The sequence below is a fragment of the Crocodylus porosus genome, unplaced genomic scaffold (genome assembly GCF_001723895.1).
Source record: "Crocodylus porosus isolate Cpor-Errol unplaced genomic scaffold, CroPor_comp1, whole genome shotgun sequence".
NCBI classification, from domain to species: domain Eukaryota; kingdom Metazoa; phylum Chordata; order Crocodylia; family Crocodylidae; genus Crocodylus; species Crocodylus porosus.
In genome coordinates, this window is record NW_017728921.1 from 6,460,724 (window position 1) to 6,482,345 (window position 21,622).

Consider the following 21,622-nt stretch of genomic DNA (forward strand, 5'->3'; position numbering starts at 1 on the left):
CCCGCCGCTTCCCAGCAGCGGCTCCTGCGAGCGCCCGGCGCGGCCGGCTCTTAAAGGGGCCTCTGCAGGCGCTGCCCGCCGCATCGCCGGCGGCGCCCGTGCGCGCTGCGGCCCCGGCTGCACGACGGCATGAGCAGCACGTCCCAGAAAGCCAGTGGGCGCGCAGGCCGGCGCAGCGTGCTTGGGAAGCGGGGCCTGGTGCTGTCGCGGGGCTCCCCGCGCTTTGCAGACGGCCGGCCTGGCTCGAAGCCGCGCTCCGGACTTCGGAGCGGCGTCCGCCACCTCCAGGGCGCTCCTGGCCCGGGCAGAGCGCGCCTCCGGGCCTAGCTCCCACGTCCGGGTGTTTGAAGGGGATGGGGCCTACGCTTGTGCCCGTCCTGCCAGGCCCAGGGGCAACCCCGCCAGCTCCCCAACACCCCCCCCAGCTGTCCTGGACACCCAGGTTCCTCGCAGCCAAGAGCGAGCGGTTGCGAGATGCCCACCTCAAACTCTGCTGCTGATCTGCAAGGAGGTTCTCAGAGCGGGCTGGCAGGGTTTTGCTTTTCCTCTTTGGTCGTTTCCTTTCTGAAGACGCAAAACCTTTATGCCGAAGCACGCGTCGCAGCTTCTGCCAGGCAAGGGGGGCGCCTCGGAAGGGGCGTTTGCGGCAATGGTGTTTGTGTTGCTTTTGAGTTCTTCCACGCACGCCCCCGTCAGCTGGCGCCGGATCGGTTTACAACCCTTCCGCACGTCTGCATGGGGAGCCGAGACGCCTAAAATCATGGTGGGCCAAAATAAATCGAGAGAGCCGGTCACCCCTCTGTTTAACTAACCGAGTTGCAGAATTTGGCATGAACATTGAGAGACCCCCGGTAAATTCAAAGGTATTGTCACAGGATGCAAACACCAGAGGAGGAAATCCTTGGGCACCCAAAACCCCAGATAAAAGCAAAGGAAGCTGCAAGGTCCTAGGTCCTTGCACAGAATAGGAGGGGCTGGAGTGTCTCCCTATAACGCAATTAAAGTTTGTAATTAAAGAAACACAATTTAACACAACTTAAAGTGTTCTGTGCAAGGCACTGGGACCCAAGGGGCTGGAGTTTCTCCTGGTAACACAGTTTAAGCTAGCAATTAAAGAATTTTATTTGCAAAAATCTTGTTGGCCTGATAAAAGATATCGTCTCTACTACTAGTCCTGAGTCCCTGTAACACAGGCATTAATCTCCAACTTCTGTCTTTTTTTTTTTTTTTATGTCTCTACCCTATGCTCTTCCTTGTTTGTGATCCCCCAATGCTACAGTCCACCTGGATTTCATGGCAGGAGCCAGGCTCACCTCTTCGTTGACGCTGCCTGGGCAGAGATCCTGAGTCAGGCTCTCTCATTGGTATTAAGTGGTGTCACTCCCTTGGGCGTGCAGCAGACGCTGCCCTTCGAGGGGCCAAGGTGTCGACACGATGCATATTCAGCAGCAGCAATTTGATTTCGGCAAAGGCGCAGGAAAGGGAGGGGGAATGTGTTTCTCTCTTTTAGCTCTGCCTCTCTCTCTGGCTGCAGGAATGAACATGCCGGTGCCGGTAAGATGAGCTGCAACCTGCTTGCAGCGTTCCTGGCCCTGCTCACCCAGGCTACCGCTGGATACAAGTTGTATCATTACTTTCCACCCCTTGGGTTCAGTCTCCTCCAGTCATCTGACTTCTCTTTTAAGGATTAGACAAGGTTTTGACTGAAAGGGCCTCTGCAGAGTCCACCCCTAAGTCAGAAGCAGCATGGAAAGGAGCAGCTAGTCATAGGATTGGGCTGAGATTTAGACCCACGCTCCGTTCAAGGGAGAGTTAGATAGGAAAGTGCCACAATGGGGAAGCTCTGCTGTTCAAGAGTTTGCATAATCTTGGGACAGGGCTGAAGCTGCAACTGCAACACAGGCTAGAAAACCGGCTCATCGCAGACCTCACAACTCAACGGGGTCTTTCCTCTCATTCAGGTGGGTGCTTCGCTGGAAGCATCCTGCAAGCTGCTTGCCTTTCTCCAATAGTGAAATCCAGGTGCAAGTGTCACGGCTGCAATGACATGTCCACAAGCACCACAGGTCAGGACCCGCTGTTCTCAGTCACACCAGCTCAGATCTGGCCACGCACATGCGTGTGCAAAGGCCTTCCCCTCATCTCAAGCCACAACCCCTCTCACAGTGCATTAAATTGGACAGCCCCAGCACACCTTGGGTGCTTCCTGAGGTCTAATACCTATGCGCTGGCCTGGCAGAATTAATATTCTGTGAAGCAAAACTGCAGATCAGACCCTTTTCTCAAAGAGGTGATTATCCTTGAAGGGAAAGGTCTCCATTTATCAGCATGGCATTGTAGGGTGCATCTCCTGTCACTCTTCCCTCCAGTGCTGTAGTAATTTTGCACCTCTGGTATCTCCCAGGGCGGGGTTGGGGTTTTTTTGACCAAAGGAATTAAATTCCATCTCCTCTCATTGTACAATGATTTATGACAAGTCGGCATTTTAGCTCTTGGGCTCTCTGGGAACATTATCATAAAAGTCACCCTCAGTAGACCTACATTTCGCTGGAAATCTGCAAATCTTCCCTCCCAAGAGATTATTTCCCTCCATAATGACAACCATTTGGCCCATGCTGTCACAAAAATGCATGCCATAATCAAAATATTTACTAATGCTGGGCTGATATAAATAGCTGCAACAAGCCTACCACAAAAAGACGCCTTTGCAAAAAAAAAAAAAAAAAAAAGGAAGCTTGTCAAAAACCCAAACTTTTGAAGGACTAGCAGCGCAGGGTTAAGAGACCCAGCCAGCACACGGACATGCAGCGCTTCATCTCTCAGGACCGCTGTTTTCTGCCTATGCTGCTCCCCACTCCCAACAACCTTCAGGTTGCCCCGTGACGTTACTGGGCTGGATGCAAAAACTAGCAGGTGAAATCCTACCATCTGTGCTGGTCGGTGCATATACTCCCATGATCGCTTCTGGCCTTTAAAATCAGTTAATTGTATGGCATGCTTCTGAAATACATTTTTTGGTGGGGACGAGGAAGAGGGAGGGGGCAGGAAGAGCATTTATTACCTCTGTACTGCCCGTCCCAAGCTAACAGCCCTGGTACTCGATAGAAAAGGGCCTTGCTACAGTTTGGGGTCTCCAGGGGCCGCCATAAAATATCTACATTAAATCTAGCTGTACAAATGCAGTTGTAGCCACTAACTGACGTCTATGCAGAAGTGCGAAGCTGTAGGTGGCTTGCACTGATTTCTCCATAGCACTCTGCTCCTGAGCTGAAGTCGATAGCTGTTTCATCAGATAAAATGGTAATACAGCACACTTCTGAAATATCATGTCAGCAGAGGAGAGGATTTCATCGTCTGACTTCATGCTGGAGACCTGCCTTGAATTTCCTCGCTGGAGCGATTGCAATATTCAACTTCCCCGAACCCAGGCAAATGAGAAGAAACGGGGACATTTGCTCACTCGGGTGCACCCAGCTTCCTTCGGGGAGAGATATTAAATGCAAAACACAAGCCACCCTCACTTGGAAGCCACCCTCCCACTTACAGCTCCAGGGGGGAGCAATTAAGTTTAATACTAGCTGCCGCTTTTCACCAAAGACGTACTGTAATTGGCTTTATCTGAGCATCAGCCCAACAGGAATAACATGCATAAAAACCATTATGGGGGGATTTCACAGCAACCCTCAGCGAACACGACTGACTTGTCCTGGCTAGGGTTTGCACGGGGGATTTCTCCAGATGATTAATATTCATTCTGGCCATGGCCCAAATCTTGCAGGCCTCGCTCTCGGTTCCCAAGGGGAGCTCTGCCTGAGCGTGGTGCCTTGAGGCAGCCTGCAGTGGTGAGGGGGGAGGCTGCAAGGACTTCCACAATGACAGACCGGCTCTTGAGCCCTTATTGACATTTCCACTTAATGGTCTTCCCTTTGATTTCCACATTAGTGAAGCTCATCTCTTATTTAGGGCGGGCATATCCAAGCACGCACAGTACCTGAGGCTAGAGGCAAGCCGAGCAAGCCTTGGGTGTTCATTGCTAAATGCAGCATCTTAACGATTCTCCAGCAATTAGCCGCGTGGGCAAGGACTCTTCTGTTGGCTTCTGCATGGCTGTGGCGCATGCCGGATATATCACATCATCGCCACTGGTGCCCGTAATCACGTTTACACCATTTGAAAGGCATTTCTGGACAGCTCACGGTGAGGGAAGAGGAAGATTGGGGCTTTTGCCCTGAACTGTGTAGCACCGCCTGGCTTGGGAGACTCCTACGAACATCCCGTGGGCTTGGTTTTACGTCTTTCTACGCGCATACGTATAAATGGCCTGAACCGGGACTGAAGCGGTAGATTGGCATCACACGGGAGATGGAGTTCACATGCAACGCATCACTCTGTGAAGCTATAAAACAAGAGGCTGATCCTCTCTTTAAAAAAAAAAATGATAGCTAGTTAAGCTCAGGCTTGACTTTTTGCCAGCGTAACTGCTGGTATAAAGCCCAGCCTGGATGTAACAGTGTGGCCACTCAACTCCTAAGAGTCAGTCCTAGTCAAGGACTAGGCCCAGCTGGGAAGAGGACAGGAGATCCCTTTAAAACTCTCACCACTCCTTGGGACATGCAGGACATGGGGACTGAGGAGGAGAAGATGTCTGTCCACCTTCCAGCAGGAGGAAAGAGTCTGGCTTCATTTGGAGGCATCAGATGCCCTAGTGTCCCCTACCTGCCCCCTGCACACAGCCAGCCCCTCCTATTTGACTGCAAAAACAGCTCACACCTTTTCCCCTGTCTGTTTTCAAACCAGCAATATTTGATGGAAACAGATGATGCAATATGAACACACCAGAATGGAGCAGAAAAACAGCAGTGCTCAAATCTGCATGGCCGGGGGAAACCAGAGAGATACTGGGAGGCTGATATGAATACGAAAACAGCTCGAAAAGCCACACAGCTGCCATAGGCAGAACACAGTGCAGGGACCTCCTTTCGGAGAGTCTGCCTTTGAGGAGGTTATTCGTGACTCCAGCAGTCCTGAGTACATATTTGCTGGACTAGCCGACATGCCCGTGAGACAAAGGAATACCCTGATGGCCTACGATCGTTACGGGAGCCATGAAACTAAAAGAGAAGTACTTTCATCTTGTTCTCTTGGATGGACTCCAGTGTGGTAATTGCTTTCTGCCTTCCATATCTCTCCTGCAGCGTTGACCTCCAAAAGGTGTTCTTGTGTGTCCCTCCCCAAACCACTCCCTGTGCTGCAGAGTAGCCACGGCATCCCAGCAGGGCCTGCTTTTCTGGGACCGAGAAAGAATCGCATGCAGGGAAAGTCCGACATGCACAGAGAGGTTTGGCGGCTTTAAGTTATATGGTGAGGCTGCACGGAGCAAAGGATGGGGTGCTGACTTGGTGCATGCACATCTGGGGGCTCTTCCTATCTCTGACTTCCTGAATGAACTTGATCAAATCATTTCTCTGCACCTCTGTTGTCTTTCCCAGTCTCTTTAGCTTGCAAGAATTCTAGGGTGGAGTCATCCTCATGATAATACCTTGCATTTCCCCCCTGAAATAAGATTCCCATAGTCTTTCCACATAAGTCTGGTTGATCGGTTCCCGATAGGGCCACTTCCCCTGGAACTGCAGCAGACAGCTGGATCAGGCCTCAGGTAATGGGCTGAGTTGATGACATTGGTAAGGCTGGGTCAGCAAAATCCCCTAAAGCCCTACTCTCCCCAACTTCCTCCTTGATGCACCTGCCCTTGGGATAGGGGCTGAGGAAGGGCAACAACACATTTCCACCGGCCTAATATTCTCTGCTCACAGGGCAGCACATGCAGTGCCCACCAAAACCTCATTCAGCTTCCTCCTCTTGTCCTGAGGCAGGACAGATCCTGTGCACAATATTGGCCAGGACTTTGCACCTGAATTCTCCTTCCTTGCAGGCAGCAGAGCCAGGTCAGCTTCACCCAGCTGACACCAGCAGCCTGCTAGGAGCTCGGAGGTTGCACATGATTTTCAGCGAAGCAAACTGAAACCTTCTTCTATCTTTAGTACAAAGCGACAGTCTCTAGCTGCTACAAGGCCTGGCATGCAGGGTTCCCTCTGCAGCCAAGCTGCCAGGTGGCTTATCAGTGATATGAGTTGGTTTAAACCTCCTTAACCACCAACCTTCATTTAAGGTAAGAGACGGTTAAGCCCTTGTTTCCACCTAAAACAAAAGCGCGTGCAAGGTGGCTCAGGAACCAGAATGCTTGAGGCAGAGGAGTTTTACTAAAGATTGGGGTGGGGGACGCCCAGGTGGCAGCACCCAGAGACTGGGAGTGTGCTTACATGGCAGTCAAAGAGGTGAGGATACCTAGTAGCTAGTTCAGGTATGGGGCCAAGGCACAAGCTCAGCATAGGCCAAATGCCCAAGTACCTACGCAGCTCCTTAGGCACGTTTCACTATTGGTGCTGAGCTCTGTTCTGTCCCAGCCTCACTCACAGCTGCTAATTCAAAATGACCTCTTGTATGTCTGTGCAAGCTGCAGCACCCCTTTCTGGGCATGCCTCCCCTCCAGTCAAAGGCAAGCAGGTTTCAGCGCAGCCTGAGCAGCTTATTTACACGGCCTGCAGACCGCCCCAGAGAGCGGATGCTGGCAGAAAGACTTGCGGAGCCAGGAGCAGGGAAAGTGGTCGCTGGTCTGTCAACTCCTGCTGTGCTCCGGAAAGCGAGGCTTTTATTGCTAGCAAAGAAGAACCCGGCTGCGACTCTGTTGCTGGTTTCTCCTCCCGCTGGGATACGTGGCCAGAGCCCTTCCTTTTGGTTAGCTGCCTAGATCAGCTAGGCAACCTTTTACAAACCAGGGGCCAAAACAACCCAGCTCCATCCAATACACACACTGGGTGACTTCAGGCATGGGTGTGGGCACAAGCAATGCCCTCCAGCCCTGGCCTGGGTCAAAAGGGGGCAATTATCGTAATGATTAGACCTAGTATCTAAATATTTCAATCCAGTGTACAAAAGGAAGGCAACTTCCCCACACTGAACTCATAGGGGAACAGGGGGTAGGGGATACAGCCCAAATTAGTTCCCAGAAGAAGCATGCAGCTCTGTGCCAGGGAGCAGGGCAAATTAGCCCTGCCTTAGTGCTACAGCTAGACTGCTTCCAGTAGCCCAGTTAGCCCAAAAGTCCCCACCTCACACTCCATGCACCAGTGTGGACAAACCCGGCAGAGGTGAAGTGACCTCCCTGACACTGCCGTAGCCAGTCACTGGCAGGACTGGAATTGCAACACAGGTTCTGTTGCTCTCCCACCTGGTCTTGGCCACGCGGCCTCCTCTGCTGACTGGTATCCCTGGACCAGGCTACAGCACTGCAACCTGGCACAAATGCAAACATTGGTTGCTCTTCTGTATGAAATGTATGAAATGTAGTGGTGGCCACATTTTTTTAATTAAGAAATATATATTTTAAATGCAGCCAATGATAAAGAATTAAAAAAAACCCACTCAACAATTTTTACACTGGTATTTGAACAAGCAGGAGATGGGGGAGAGAGAGACTGATCATGTTCAAGCTCCAAGAACTGGATGCGTAAGGGGCTAGCAAGACACTTCGCCTTCTTATGTGGCAAGAAGTGGCAGAAAATGAAAAGGGGCACTGACAGCCGTGGCTTCTGCCTGTGGCAGGCTCCCAGCCCACCTGCATGTTAAGAGATTTCTCAAGTTGCTCCCCCCCTACTGCTTTTAACCAGCAAGGCTTCCCCAGAGGCAGGAGTGCCTCTTTCCGAGCGGCCTCTGTCTTCCCTGGTCTGTGGGTTGCAAATAACAGGTGTATCGTTAGTGGTTGCAGACTGCTATTAAGTTATTTTGGGAAATGGCACAGAAATAATAATAGAACAGCTTTGGTGAGCATGTTCCATGCAAAATCAGCTTCAAAAGCAAATCATTAAAAAACAAAAAATCCTGTGCCCATCCACACTTCAAAACCCTGCAGTTTACAAGTGACATGATGTATCCCTAATGCTACCTAGGTGGTGATGGCACTTAGACGGAGACTGAAATGTCCTCTCTGCATCCCTTCCACCCAAAGGAGGCACACACACTCACTGGGCAGTCTGGGGAAGCTGTGGCTTAAATTAAAAAGGACTTGGTTTGCCAGGAATGTACAGGGTGGGGAAGTATTTAGGGTTTGCCCACACCCCCAAGTTCAAACAACCCTTCATAGTCTTTCGCCATTTTCTGCAATTCCCTCTTTGCTTCCTTGCTACTAAGAAGCCTCAAGAGGCACATTTCCCAGGCAGCCCAGCATTATCATTGGTACAGGAGTTGGAACTGGGGCCTTGAGACTGTACAGGGAGCTGGATGAAGCTCCGGAAGCCTGATCCAAAGTCCGTTCAAGTCAGACAGACAGACTCCCAGTGGCATCAGTAACCTAGGATGAGCCCCTGCCTGTGACATGACAGGGAATTTGAGGGTTTCCCTCCAGCACCCTGCTTGCCAGCACCGCTAAGTGCCAGCGTTGCAAGCAGGGAGTGGAAAATATTTAGTCATCTAGTGACAAGCGTCTCATGCATCTGACCTCTCCGGTCCGAGGGGGAAGCTTTGCGTGCATGGAAAAAACTCTCAGAACCACAGGAATTATCCAGATCTGGTTAGAAGCATGAAATTGCCTTAGAAATAATCAAGATAGTTGAATGGTGGCAAAGAACACTGACCCCAAGTGCATTCATGCAGCATGTTCGTACCAAGGGACTTGAAGGTCTCGAACCCTGACTGCTTTTAATATAGCAGAACATGAATTGCACACAAAACCCCTCCCATTAAAGTTCCAGTATTTGGAACAATTATATTGATCCGTCTCTAGGAAGTTGGGTTAGCCTAATCTACTACATCACCTCCTGATTTCAGCTATAAATTCCAAGCTGTATTGCTGTAAAATGAAGTATATCTGCGTAATTTCTGACTTGGATTGCATGGATTCGTCTCCCCCCAGTAGGATTAAAAACCCCTCAGGATATCAACTTCGAATTCTTATGTCTGCATATTCCCCTTTTGATTCCAAATAGGCACGGCCTTCCCAATTCATCCAAATGCAATACTCACACAGTCAAATGGAAAAAAGACAGCGGTAATTTTTTTCACTAACCGTGCCTGTCATAAGCCAATTCCTTGAATCTGCTCCAGTTCCTAAGTCATAAGGATGCTGCTTTGGACCCGTACACTATAAAAGGTCTCCCTGAGGCAGCATCTGTTCTTTTTGCCTTGGGGCTGCCAGACCACGGATGGTTTGGGGATCCCATGATCTGATATTCTCCAAACCTGACCAAGGCATGACTCCCTTCCCACCTGGCAAAAGTCAAGAATATCAACCAACAAAAAGGGAAGATGCATCCTGTTCTAGCTTCAAAGATAACATCAAACCAGTCTGCTAATTCCCAATCAAAGCGCACCCTTTATCAGATACGGCAGTTGTTGGAAGTGCACAGAAGACAAAGCCTACATTGAAATACTAATGCAGGAGGTTACCCAATTCGGCACAACATAACGTCCCTGACAAAACTCTTTGGAAGCCTCGTGTCCTATCAATACAGCTATCAATAGACAAGTTCATTAACATCTAGCTCACATCACTAGCCACGGAGTTATTACATCCACAGATCTCTCAGCCCAAACTAAGCTGCTTTTCCCTACCAGCAGCCACCATGCACATATCCACTCCTCCACGGAAATATTCCCTGACCTTCCATCTCCAACATACAGTCCCAAGAGACCAACATAAGTGCCCTTTTTGCGCAGTAGGCGGTAGGTGCCCAGGCTCGCTGGAATGGGATTCCTCACTGGTGAATGATACGGTGAATGGTAAAACCACCTCTAGAAGTGAATCTCCTAGGCCAGGGGTGGGCAAAATGTGGCCCACGGGCCAGATGCGGCCTGCTAGATCATTCTATCTGGCCCGCAGGGCCCCTAAAAATTGAGAAAATTAATATTTATCTGCCCCTGGCTGCCTTTTATGTGGCCCTCAGTGGCTTGCCAGAACTCAACAAGCGGCCCTCTGCTCGAAATAATTGCCCATGCAGTCCTTGGTCTCCCCCATGACTCTGCAGCGGGTACCTGCTAATGCCAAGTGTGCTGCTGGTTCCTGTGACTGGACAGCAGTTCTGGGGGGCTCAAACCCTCCCAGCTCACTAAACCCATCTTGCATTGAGTTCAAAGCCCTCCTTTCACCATTGAAAGGGTGCTCTGACCATGTATTTAAACCCAGCAGATATTAGATCCTAGGCTAGTACCAGTCAGCCAAAGTCCCCTGGACTAACCTGGGCCAGATGAACAGCTGCCGTCCATTGGCATTGCTCCACTGGCTTCAGCAGAGAGATAGCAATTTCCACCATCTGAGAGTCTTCTAGCCCAATCCCCACATCTTGCTTAAAGGAAGCATGCGATTTATCTCATTTCCTATTGAATTCTCTTGACGAGGCATTATGGTAATAACGGGCCACGAGGTGATGAGAAGACACGTCAGTCACGGTCCGGGCAGCAGTGCCAAAGGACGTGGTTGAGAAGGACTAACTATGCGGCTGCTGTATGACGGGGTACTTTGACTCCAGACAGCTACTCCCGTGGCACACTCATCACTCAGACAGCACTCAGGAGCTGAAAGGCAGGAAAATCCGGAGAAGCCAACGTGGTACAATGCGTTGCCTGCTGTTGAAGCAGCCCACTGAATGAATAGCTGGTCTTTGCCACAGAAATAAATTGCTACAGCTTTATTAAATCAATATTAATTCATAATCTTTAACACGCAATTACAGTTATCTCGCATACCAAACTACCCTCTCTTCACATCTCTGATCTGTCAGGGTTATAATTAGCTTATTACTGGCCATCTATCTGCTAATAACTTTTCTCTTAGCCCGGTGAGGTGAATTAAGAAGAGCTAATAAACCATGGCTGGTAATCCATTTATACGTCTTACACTTTTGTCCAGGCACCAAATTAAAAGATACATAAAAGGGGTATTTTCTCTGAGCCTTCCCTTAGCTTAATCCTGTCTGGCAACCTCCGCTCACGTGCTATAGGGAATTAGGGCAGGTCACATGTCCCTTGGGGGGCTCCCCAGGCTACTTTGTGGGAAATAGGGATTGGAGCTGAGGGTGGTTTTCTTCTTCTTCTTTTACAAACACCACAAGGCAATATATTGTCCTACGGCGCTGAGCAGGGAGCTGCTTCTAATCACTCCCCAGGACACGTCAGGTAGACAGGATCTTACCCAGGATCCAGAGCGTGGATGAGTAGGGGACCTTGCCTATGTGCCCAAGCGCGGCCGGCCTCGCGGAGAAGATGGCCCACTGACAGTGAGGTGCCTGCTACTTGAAGGGCAGGAATGGCTGCCAGGTGTCGGTTGCCAGGGCAACCAGGAGGCGCTAGGGGCCCACCCTGTCGAGTCAGCTGACCGGAAGGGGCGGGCCTGGCTCCTCTAAAGCTCAGGCTGGAGGCCGAGCGGGGGGTCTGGGCTGGCAGCCGAGGAGAAGCAGTGGTGCCTGACTAAGAAAAGGAGGAAGGCCTGAACGCGAGCAGTGAGGGCTGGCGCACCCGCAGAAGGCGACTCAAAGGAGGTTAGCCGAGAGGTTCAGCTTGGCGTTATAGCCCAGGGGCTTGTGTTATTGCTTTGTTGTTGTTGTAAGACCGGGGCACCGGGTGAGGCTAGAAGGGGACGGAGGAGGCCTCACAGGGGCGCCACGGTAGCGTGGGACCTCAGCGCCACAGAGGGCGCAGCATTCGTGGGTGCACTGACCCCAGCCCCGAGAATCAGAGGCCAGGTAAGGCCGAGGCCACCTGAGCCCTGCAGGGGGCTCGAGACCCCGCGGAGGAGATTTAGGGCCAGGCACGGCTATGGCCACCTGCACCCCAAGGCGGCGGTAACCCCCAGAGAAAAGGGGGGCAACGAGAAGCCCCAGAGAGTGGGTCGTGTGAGAAGCCCCAGTGAGTGGGCAGCGATTGGCGGGTGCCAGGGGCACGGTTGTGAGACAAGCCAGGGCGCCGGTGGGGCGCGGGTGGCGGGATGGACCAAACAACGTCCGGTACATCACCGAGGCTTGGGGCGTGGTAGGGGCGGTCGGAGCCACGCGTAGCCCATAAGGCTGGGGTGCCCAGAACCCCATTACAGAACCGAGATGCGGGGTAGCAGCAGAACCGTAGCCAAGGGAACGAAGGGCAGCCTCCCTACAATAAGTACATAACACCAAAGACGTGGCGGGCGAGATTTCGAGGGTGCTTAGAGAATGTTTGGCACGGTACGGAGGGCCCTAGGGGAGAGCACAGCAACCCTAGGGTTGCATCTTGCTACAGTGGACCTAACTATGCTGGCAAAAAGCTCAGCACAGACACAGCTGTGCCTGCAGAAGGTGCCTTTTGCTGGCAATGCACCTCTGATAAATTGTATTAGAAAAACTCCTGGTACCAGGAGAGCTGTATCTACATCACAGGATCTTTCGCCGCCGCTCTGCTGACACCGTTTAGGCACCAGCATCTCTTAAGCATGAAACAACACACCAGCAAGGGAGCAAAGGTCAAATCCTCCTGTACTTACTTGGACACCTGACCCTGAATATACTGAGCGTCCGTGGTTCTTCAACCTATGCTATTTTTCTCAATGATCCAGGTGGGGGGAAGCCCATAAAAGCATTGCTGATATAAGCACCGGGGAATTGGCAATAAAAATGAAGAGGAGAGGTCACCGGTAAGAAGGGGTCTGTTCAGAAAAGAGCAAAGAGGATAATTAAAGGATCAGGAAACATGTCCTGTGGAAGGGGGCTGCAGTAGCGCAGTCTAATTAGCTTATCAGAGGGAAGGTTGAGGAGTGACTCAATCATTTGCTACATGGAGAACAAAACTTTGCTAATGGGCTCTTCATTCTGGCAAGCAAAGGTATAACAAGATCCAAGGGCTGGAAGCAGAAGCAAGGTGCAAATGTTAACAAGGCACAACTAACCATTGGAACAATGTCCCAAAGGCTGTAATGAATCATCCATCCCTGGCAAGTTTTCCTTTCAGAAATCCAGTCAAAATATCTGGTTTAATGAAGCCAGGGAGCCTGACGGGTCTGTTGAACCAGATGGCCAAAATGAGCCACTCTTGGCCTTATAGCCCCCAAACTCCCAACCCAGCGAAGTACCACCGGCTCAGGGAATCGGGGCCATAGGCTTCAGCTGAGGAAAGTTCACCTGGAAGCTGAGAGCAGCTTTGGTTGCCAAAGAGCTGGGAGGTTTGGCCCTGGATGCACAGAGGCTTTGACGCTGCAGCGGCTGACGTCGTAGCTGGAAGTAGCAGGGCTAACTCTCGCTGCTCTGACAGCTCCCTCCTAGCTCGGAGCTGGAAGCAAATGGAAACTAAGCAAAGTGTTTTACAACCTGGAAAGTTGGCTGGAGACTCAGGAGCGCTTTCATTTTCCTTTGGGGCGGGTTCGCTCCATCTCTAGCTCTAACGGCCTCCTTCGTGCCTGTCGAGTTGAGGTCACACTGCTTGGCCCCCTGTCGCCGGCTTATTTTCAGGAGCTTGCAGGAACCTGGCCAACCAACCGATTGCCCAGGGTGAGTTTTGAATGCAAAGTCGGTGGTTAGCTCCACAGTGCTGCGGTGTAGAAGGACAGTAAGGTCTTGGGATGTGCTGACCGCACCAGGTGCCCGTAACAGCGCCCTCGCGTGCAGGTTCAGAGCCTGCGCACCCCCTGGTTTTCTTGCACAGTGACACAGTTTGCCCTGAAAGCCTGCTTTTGCTCTCTGCCCTTGTCTGACATGAGTTTCCTGTGAGCTGTCAGATTCAAGGGAGGCTCACTCGTGATGCACATCCTTATGTAACTAGCATGGTTTCAGGGCTAGCACAAGCCCGCCGGCTCCCCCTCTCCACAGCAGTACAAGCTGTCAGGAGGGCAGCTCCAAAGAGACCAAAATGTGTCAGGCCCCTGGCATCTTGTGCATGGAAACATATCTGGCTGATAGCAGCACCTGGCAGGGGGAGAGAGAAGCCAGTTCTTTCCTTCAGCCAGACAGACACTCGGCTGCATCATATGGTGCGAGGCATTTCAGTGATCTGCATGGGATGGATGCCACAAAGCTGACTTTGCCCAGAGACACTGACTGAGGTCTCCAATCTGAGGCTGAGCTGTGCTCTGGCCTTTTCATTGAGCAAAAGGCCAAGCGTCAAAATGAAGGGAATGGCTTGACTGTTTCCATGCTGGTTCCGGTAGCATTTTCACCCTACAGGCTTGGCTCCAGGACCTTCCTTCCTTTGATCACTTGGTTGCTTTGAAATTCTCCAGGCTTCAGAACAAAAGCATCAGGGGAAGCCTATTTCTAGTAAGGTAATCCTCCCCACTCCCTTTGCAGAAGCCCAGCATTGCTTTAACCCTGCAAAACAGCCTGCGGATGGGAGAATTTCACCCGGAGCAACAAAACTTAAACATACTGATCCACAGCTGATTTTGCACTCCCCCAAGGCTCAGGAACACAACGTGAGACCCCCTTGCTAAATCCCAGCTGAAGGATTGGAGGGCTGGCATCTCAGGAGCCTGAGGGATCGATTTCCTTAATGCATGGTGCACCGTCTGTTATCTCTCGTCTGTGATGGAGCGTTCCTGGTGACATCCATTAGCAGTAATGAATGAGTGAGAGATATGGCGTGGTTGGGGGCAAAGGAAAAAAAGCTGATCATTCCCTAATAGGGAGCCTTTGTAAAAGAGATACCATCAGGTGCCTCTTTGGTTCTTCTGGCAATAGGCACCAGGTTATTAAGAGAAGGCTGATTAAACTGACATCGTCTAGGACACGTTTTGGTGTTGGTTCCAGGATAATATAGCTGACTCCAGAGTCGCTGTCCCAAGCAAGAGGACAGCTGGCACAGCCACACTGATGCTTCACAGTACTGATGGCTTATGGGGAGAGGCTGAGGGAACAAGGCTTATTTAGTTTGGAGAAGAGAAGACTGAGAGGGGATTGAATAGCAGCCTTCAACTACCTGTCGGGGGGGTTGCAAAGAGGATGGAGCTGGACTGTTCTCAGTGGGGGCAGATGCCAGAAGGAGCAATGAGCTCCAGTTGCAGCAAGGGAGATTGAGGGTAGATATCAGGAAGACTTTTCTCATTAGAAGGGTAAAAAAAAAACTGGAACGGAGGTGGTGGAGTCTCCATCCTTGGAGGTTTTTGAGACCTGGCTAGACAAAACCTTAGCTGGGATGATCTAATTGGGGTTGGTCCTGCTTTGAGCAGGAGGTTGGACTACATGACCTCCCGAGGGCCCTTCCAACCCTCATTTTCTATGATTGTACAAGTGTCACTCCTGCACCTCCTTCAGACAGAGGATCTGGCTGCATTTTCCCAGTGCAGGTAAACTTTAGGAGGCCCATGCCAAGAGTCCTGAGAGCCATTTGTGCCACTGGAGAGCTACAGTCATGGAGAGATGACGTGCACCGCAGTCCACTCCCCTGGGAGAGCCTCCCACACCGTACGCAGGCAAAACTCAGTCACCTTGATGGGACAGCGATTGGAGGTGCCACAGCCTACACCTCTCCTGCCATCGAGGCTGCAGCCAGTGGGGCGGTGCAGGAGCAAGGGCTGCCCAGTTCCCTGATGGACCGGCACAAAGCCCTGCACTCAGCTCTGGGAAAGTTAGCACACTTAGGCTACCACACTTGGCTTGGCTGCCTGTGCAAAGTTGTGAGTCAGCTTGTGAGTCTGTGCAAAGTTGTGAATTGCAGCTTGTGAGTTGGCAGCAGGGTTTGGGCACAGTCCCCTGCTTGTCCCACAAGGCAACGCTGCCTCCCAGGTTCTGTGTTGCTGCTGTCCAGAGCTCACTTGCATCTACCTCGCTCTGCCTGTCCCTGTGTCTTCCAGACCTTAAGTCTACTCTCAGACCCGTGACCCGCTCACTATGAATTTATGTGAAGTGCAGAGGAATATTAGGCCCAGCAAGGGCAAAACTGAAAAAAAATATGGCATCCTAAAGGGTTCTTGGCTTAGTTCAGAGCTAAAGTTCTGGGGTCAGAGGCTGGGCTGTTTTATCCAAACTACTTTACACGTTGCTCACCTCAACAGAATCCCAAAAAAGACAGTGCTTTCAAACGCTTCCAAAAAATACTGCGCACCCGCACCTCGGAAAGCAACAGGAGTCTTGGAATGCCTGAGAACGATGGCAGGCTCTTTTTGAGCAACAACTGCAGTCAGGCTTCATGGGTGAATCATTTTTTGATGCGTATGGTAAAGAAATCATTCTGGTTTCATCCTATTTTTGGTTATGAGTAAAACAGGAGAAAATGAAGTTCACTCCCCCCAGTAATGCTAAGTGTCAGACTGAAACTAGCTTTATGATACAGTGCTACTGCTTACTACAGGCTTCGGAGTGGTTTCTGTGCTTGTCGCCTTGGTTTTTTTTTTTCCCCCTGACAGAAACTTTGCGTATATTTAGTAACGTAACTTTTATGCGTCTTCCTCTTTGCAGTGCTCGCTGACCCAAAACTGAAGTCAAGAGATGCCTCTCCATTGACTTGAGGCTAAGACTGGGCCTTCCTATTTCTTTGCTGTGGTTCGTGTGTGCTGGCTGTGCCGATGCATGCGTCTGAGCACTGATGTGGCTCCTTTGCTGCAGCATCTGATCACTTCTGTTTTTACTCAAGTAAATTCCAAAGACGACCCTATTAGTTTGTCTTACAAGAAGCCCAAACAGACCAACCGGGCATGAAAAAGACTCATTGTATGCTATAAAAACTGGAGCCAAAACTTCCTAAATGTCACAGATGGAATAGCTATTCTCCTGCTATTACGCAGCTGGTGAAAACTTTGGAAAGACAAAAGAACTTGGAACAAGAGAACTGGGCAAGTTTAAAAAAAAAAATCAACTAAAAACGCAACCCCAGAACAAAATACAAAAGATGCTTGGAATCCATTTTCAAAAAATTTAAAACCCTTCGAACTGCGCAGTGCTTAAATTGCTTCTGACAGGAGGGAAGCGATGAGTGAAAATAGAAGTGGCAGGGCAGTGGGGGTCGACAAGAAACTATAATTAAAATATTCTTAAGTGTTGCTAGAAGCCAATGGAGAGAACTGATGTTTATTCCAGCCATCCCAGCAGTTAAACCGTATTTGGGTTATTAGTTGCACAGACACAGACAGGTGTCAGGCTCCCGTTTTATAGCCAGACCGCCGAGGAAGGAAAGGAATTGTTTAGAGCAGTCCAAAGCAGCATAAACCTAGAGTGATAGCATGAAAGCAAGCAATGGAAAAAGTCAGACTTAATATCTGAACATCTCAGAGTATGAGATCAAGGAGACTGTGAATCACCTCCTGGAAGAGGTAGCAGAGGACTTACTGCGATGTTTGGCCTGACAAAGCACTGGGGATAGATGGTTGCATCTAGAATAGTGGTTTTCAACCGGGGGGTCCATGGGCCCCTGGGGGTCTACAGACTATGTCTAGGGGTCTGCGAAAGATGACTATGAGCAATCAAAAGTATGTAAATACTCACGCTTACCATTTCCAAGGGGTCCATTCAAATTTTTTTAGGGGTCCACAAATGATAAAAGGTTGAAAACCACTGGTCTAGAACAAAGCTGTATTGGCCAACAAATCTCATCATTTGTATATTTTGCTAGCTTGTTGTTGGTAGGCTGTCTGGAAAATGTATGGGAAGAATGACCTTGAAAAGATCATGACCCACCTGGGGGGGTCTTCTCATGGAGGTGAGACATAGGTTCCTGGTGAATAGCAAAAAAGGATCAAGAACACAAGTCGCTTTACTCTAAGACAGTGGTTTTCATCCTGTGGTCTGTAGACCCCTGGAGGTCCACGGAAGATGATCGTGATCAATCAAAACTATGTGAATACCCACACTTACAATTCAAAGGGGTCCACACCTGCATTCAACATTTTTAGGGGTCTGCAAATAAAATAAAAGGTTGAAAACCACTGCTTTTTGAGTAAAACTGTGCTGCCCTCCCAGTTGCAAAGTGACCCTCACGGAGAGATGGGAAGACAAGGGGGAATTGAGCACTAAGAGAACAGCGCTAAGAGAAACTAAGAGTTTTTCTGCACTGTACGCATCATGGATGTATTCGCTCTTGGCCACCCCACTGGTGAACATTTGAAATGAAACCTGGACACTGACTATGAAAATGCTCTACGTGCACTAAATGCACTGACAGTCTGCTGGCTTCTCACTTTTGAAACACATCTCTAGGTCATCCTTTGTCACCTCTCTTTCAGACGGGCTTTCGTTTCACAGCGTTCTGGATTGGGCATCCCCATTCGCTGCTGTGAGCAAACTGTTTGCAGAGAGGCATCATGGCCCAGGTCTGAAACCCCATGTTTGTTCATGCAAACCAGCATGTGTCGTACAAGGCAGCTCAGGCAAAATGCTCCCATGGCACAGACAAGCCAGTTTGGGGGGGTATTAAAGGGGGCTATCTGCAGGTTTGGTAAGTGGAGGCACAGGCTTGTTGACAGACCCATTGGGCCTGTGTTTGAAAATTTCGCTTTTTGTTATTCTAAGGGTTATTGTTGGCTGCCCTCAAGTGTATCTTTAACCCGTGGGCAATCACGAAGTCCACTGAAGCCAAGTGGCCTCCCAGTCACCTTTCGTTCACGCTGAATTACATTTCTTTATGGAAAAGGGCTGCTGAAACAATAGAAGCTACCGCCCTCTGGGGAGGCTGGAGCATGAACGTAGGAAAATAAAAGGGGTGATGCTGGGCCTGATTGAAAATGCAGGAACTGGGCATCTCTCTGCAGAGTTGGCAAGTCTGAAGGAGGAAGCAGCAAGAAAGTCAGAAGAAAGTGAGCAGACAGTGTGGGCCGGAGAGGAAACTAAGAAACAGCACTTTTTTGGGCAGAAATGGATCCTTTTTATTCCTGCCATGTTATGGGAAAGGGGCCTTGTGTACAAGCTCTGAACATAACCAGGGCTGCATCAAGGAAACGCTTGATTTGTATAACTGCTACCCATGAGATCCAAAACACCGTTTACCTGCATGGCCCAACTGACATCCTATCATATCATGTCACATCACATCCATTACCTAACATACCGGAAGTCAAGTTTGCCAAAGTCTGCCAAGGAGCAAGTGGATGCGCATATCTCTTTCTTGGTTTCTGCTTGGTGGTGCATAAACAGAGAGGGCACCTGACCCGAGTTAGCCTCTAGGTACTATTGCAATAAAAGTACGACCAACACGGCCGTTGTGCACCTCCTGGTGAAGTCAATGGGAGTTACATACAGGTATCTGAAGGCAGAATTTGTTCTGGTAATTGAGGAGGAGCAGGGCTAGGTGTCTACAAAAGAGGACACAGAGTGAATGCTTGTAGATTTTGATAAGCCACAGAACTCCTAATGACTTAAATATTCAAATGCTAAGAGATGGTTAGCAACTCATGGCGACACTCAACATAGAGTAGATTGACCCAGGGGATAGAAGAATGCAGCCCGACCAATATCCGTGCTATTCAGATGCTAGCCAGGACTTCTGCATGTTCTGCTGTACTAATAACCCTCTTTAAAAGAAGCCGCTGTTTAGGAGGAATATTTGGACTCCCCCTGGGGCTGGTTGGCTAGACACAGAGCATCTTTCAGGGGGAAAATATTCTCACTGAATAAATCACAATTTAGCTGACTAGCATGAAATTCACCCCAAAGCACCTAAGTGGGGGGCTGACATGGTGCCTAAGCCTTGTGCTGCCTGGTGGCACAGGGAGAACGGTACTCCTGGGGAATACAAGGGTTTTGTATGCCAGCCAGTTATACCATTTCAAAGCAGAAGAGACTTACTGCTTGTGAGGGTGAATCAGCTCATCCATTACAACTGTTCTGCCTGCCCTTATCCTACCGCAAGGGAAGCCAGACAAGAGCAGCTTACACCAAAAGGAGACAGCTGCTAAGTTACCTTAGTTTAGGCTCCCCCGACTGCAGAAGACCGTAAACAGACAACACGCTTATGCTGGAACAGCTTGAAAAGCGGACAAAAACAGCTTGAAAAGCGGACAAATCCCCTTGTCCCTTTTGCAATCGGTAAAATTTTTTTTTTCATCTGTCTCTATCTCCTAATCCTAATGACCAGCCGTTAATTAAAATAGCCATCCTGTTTGCCCTGAGGATTAACTCCGTGAGTCCACATCAGAGCTCCTATGCTCGGTGTTGTCATCATCCGGACGCATTGGAGTGGCAGGGAATAGGAACATTAGAAGTAATGCAAGGGCGGAGCCGGGACTCCAGCGAGCCTGGAGCAACACTATAGCACGGGTGCTCCTGCTGGCAGGACCATGGCTGATGCGTGAGTACAGAAGCCTGCCCTGTTCCTGGCCTTCACTTTGTAGCACTTCATAGAGCAGTCTCTTCCCCACTTTTCTCAATCTGCTTTCACTTACCCAGCTCAGGTCAAGGAGGCGTGTGGGTGTCTGTGTTTAGAGACACTGCACAGATCAGCTTTCAGCGTAACTGCGCCACACTGACACATGCTTCTCACATGGGAGTTGCTCTAGCTTAATGCAATGCAGCACACAATAGCTGAGAGACGGATATTGCTAAATTGGCCAAATAAATCCTCCATACTATATTTTCCAGGAGGGAATTTAAATAAGACCTTCCCCCCACCCCACTGCAATAGCTCCAAATGTAGCTTGCCCTAATACACAGTTGACTGATGTTATCGACGTACACACAAGTCATAATAGTACTTGTGCATGTCAGTCATGTATTTCCCTGGGCCAAGCACCATGGTGAAGTCTGCAGAGATAGGAACCAAGGCACAAAGACACACACCGGCATTGTCCTCAGTTGCACGGGAAGTCTGGGATGGAGCAGAGAGTTGGACCTCGCTCCCTCCCTGCATGCAGGATCTCCCTCTGGCTGTCCCAAGAAAGGCTAAATGGTTTAAGACTCTTATACTGTTCCTCATTGAGGCATCACCTAAACCCCGACACTTGCCCTGGTCAGTACTTTGCTGAGCAAATATGGGACTAGAACTCCAGAGAACCATTTCCATTTCCAAATTCATCGCTGACCTGGCTGGGCGACCTTGGCTGAGTCACTAGAGCTCTCCTTGCCTTGGTTTCCCCATCTGTAAACTGGGGATAACAATACTAACCTCCTTTGCAAAGTGCTTGGAGGTCTGCTGCTGCTGAGAATGGGGTGAGGTTATTAAGACAACTGGCCTTTTTGGCAAAGGTTCCTGGCCATAAAAAGGTCAAGGAGATGGGATTCATCTCCTGCTTCTAGGGAGGGGTGCTGCAGGTCTGGTTTAGAGCATGCTGTTGGGATAATGCCTACCGGGCTCCATGGATAGATACAGGACCTTGATGTCAAGATCTGTCAGTTTGGGTCTGCTTAGGAGGAAATGGAGAAAACCCCTTCCAAATATATTCTGTAACAGAAAAGGGTGTTGCTTCTATGGGACGGTGCTGATTGTGAACGGCAGGGGCATGCCATCAAAAAACTGCATTTGGTTTTGGGTTGACACATGGCGTACACCCCACAGGACAGCTGGCTGGGTGCATATTCCCACACACCCGGAGCTGGGCAAACTCCTGGAAGCGTGCGGAAACACGACTTTAGCAACAATCCTGCTTAGACAAGAGAGGCAGTTGCCAGGGCATCCAACTTTCTGACATCCT